At 43.0% G+C, this 2,890-nt stretch overlaps 1 pseudogene; it reads right to left on the minus strand.

Annotated features, from left to right (window-relative positions):
* Nucleotides 1-473: 473 nt before the first annotated feature.
* On the minus strand, nt 474-1,137 carry LOC102839800 (annotated as a pseudogene).
* Nucleotides 1,138-2,890: the final 1,753 nt, after the last annotated feature.

Genomic DNA, 2,890 nt, shown 5'->3' on the forward strand with positions numbered 1-2,890 from the left:
AGAGGAAGACCCCCATCAAGATGGATCAGCCAGGTGGCATCACTGATGGCACCAAGTGTGGCAGTGGTAGTGGGGTTGGCTCAGGATTGGACATTGTTTTGTTCTGCTGTGCATGGGGTCACTATGAGTCGGTTCTGACTTGATGGCACCTGACAACAACAACAACAACAACAATAGATCCGTTTTGGAAGAAGTGCAGCCAGAGTGCTCCTTGGAGGCCAGGATGGCCAAACTTCAATTGGACATATTGTCAGGAGGGAACAGTCGCTGGAGAAGGATATCATGCTTGCTAAGATGGAGGGTCAGAGAAAAAGAGGAAGACCCCCAACGAGATGGATTGGCCAGGTGGCAGCATTGATGGCGTCAAGTGTGGCAGCGGTAGTGAGGATGGCCCAGGATCAGACATTGTTTCGTTCTGCTGTGCATGGGGTCGCTCTGAGTCGGTTCTGACTCGATGGCACCTGACATCATCATCACATCATCACTTCTCCAGCTGCTCTGCATTGCTCCAAGTCCTTCTCAGATTTTTCCTTGAGAATCTTTTTTTTCTCCTGTATTTTCTTTAACCTATAGAACTCTTCTCGCTCTCTCTCATCCAGCTCTGTGATGATGTAAGAAAGGATTCATTCAATCTGGGGAACGATGACATGTTCAATGGCATTGACACATCTGTTGGTTATTATAATAGCTTCATCCAAAGTAACAAAGGAGGTCTGGAGTGAAGCGAATTCCACCAGGAGATCCACTGCTTTGGCATAATTCCTCTTTAACTTTGCCAATTGTTCCCTACCTCTGGCTAAACCAGTCAGTTCATAGCTGGCAAAGTAACACCTGCTACATTATCTTTTTTAGCACAAATCTTCACTTGGTCTTTATTCACATTTTGGATAACTGTGGTGCTGAAGTCCCCAGCTGTGAACTTGATCTCGGCAAGGAAAAAGGCAGCTTCCCTCATCACCTCACCCATCAACTTTTTAGTCTCTATGATCTTTAGGATCTGCCAAAATCGAAGAGTCAAGGCATCAGATTTTTTTCTTCAGGAGGGGCTGGCCTGTCTGTGCACCTTTCAAATCTTGCCTTCATGATGGTCTGTGCCATTCATGAGGGAAAGACCTCAATTCGGTCTTTGCCCGACATTCTAACGAGGACAGTTCGGCTCAAGTCCCCAGTCAGGCAATCGTGGTTACACCAGTTCTAGTTCCCGCAGCCACGGTAACTTCCCCCTCAAAACTTCTATCATCTTTTAATTCCACTTTTCCAGGAACTTTTTTAAGACCCTCATATAAATGTTATTCTGGCAAAGTTTGCTCTTGCTCTTTCTTGATCCTGTGCTCTTCTCATTGCTTCACCTCCAATTTTTGTGACATAAGACTGCCAAAGTCTCCAACCTGCTGCCTGACCAGCAGAGTTTACATTTTCCAGCCCCCTCAGTTCTATGAACAGCATGAGCCAGTTCTGTGAGGGCCATGGATTTGGAATTTTCCAACCTCCACAACTACATGAACCATTTCCTTGAAGCAAACCTATATATATACTTCACTGATTTTGTTCCTATAAAGAACCCAAACTAAGACATTGTAACATATGACTCCATTGCTAAGTCAAATGTCTTATACCTATAATTGTGTATCATTCACGATCTAGGAAAGAGAGACTGGACCAGCACAGTTCAGTAGAAATATAATGTGAACCTTAAATACAATTGAACATTTTCTAGTATGCACATTGGAGGCCTGGTGCAGCACTGTAGATAAGCACTGGACCACAAGGTTTGTTTGAACCTCAAGGTTGGCAGTTTGAACTCACCAGCTGCTCTTCACAAACCCTATATAGGGTTGCTATGAGTTGGAACTGACTCGAAGGCACTTAACAACAACAACAGCAGCAACTAGGTGCATTAGACTCCTAATATGGTGCTGTACTATCAGCGCTGGACTATGAACCTCAAGGTTGGCAGTTCAAACCCACCAGATGCTCTTTGGAAACTCTATACAGGGTTGCTATGAGTCAGAACCAACTTAAGCGGCACATAACAACAAGTAGGTACATTGGGAGCACGGTGGCTCCATACAATCATCAATGGGCTGTGAACCACAGGCTTGTAATTCAAGCCTGCCAGCCACTTCACCAGAGAAAGATGAAGGTTTCTGCTCCCTTGAAGATTTAAAGCTTCGCAAATGAGTTGGAACTAATTTAGCAGCACTTAACAAGAACAGAAGGTACATTAAACAAACTAACACAACAAAAAAAGAAGAAACAAAACAATTACCTAAAAAGAAAAGGAACTAGGTGAAGTAAAATGTGATAATATATTACTTAACCTAATATATCCAAAGGATTATAATTTCAACAAGTAATGCATTTTTTTTTTTTTTTGTACTGACTATTTGAAATTCAGTGTGTATTTTTATACTGGCAACATATCTCAGTCTACTCTAGGTTTGTTTCAAATAGTCTTTAGCTACATTTGAATGCTATTATATTAGAAATCTCAGGAATAGACAAATCACAGAAAACCTATGGCAATTCAGGATAATACACTGAATTTGAGCAGCGAGGTCAGTGGTTCAAACCTACCAGCCACTCCTAGGAAACCCTACACACGGTGGCTATAAGTAGGAACCAACTCACAGCACTTAAAAACAACAACAGCTGCTGGGGTGGGGCAGGCAAATCAACCATCCCTCAAAGTCATGTGCCACTGATATTAAACTAGTTGCTAAGAAGTGAATTCCATGGGTGTTGCCAGGTCAACAGTTTGAAACTACCAGCTGTTCCATGGGACAAAGATGAGGCTTTCTGTTCCCGTAAAGATTTACAGCCTCGGAAACCCTGTACAGGGTTGCTATGAGTAGGAACCGACTCCACAGCACATAACAACAACAACAAC

The sequence above is a fragment of the Chrysochloris asiatica genome, unplaced genomic scaffold (genome assembly GCF_000296735.1).
Source record: "Chrysochloris asiatica unplaced genomic scaffold, ChrAsi1.0 scaffold00286, whole genome shotgun sequence".
NCBI lineage: Eukaryota > Metazoa > Chordata > Mammalia > Afrosoricida > Chrysochloridae > Chrysochloris > Chrysochloris asiatica.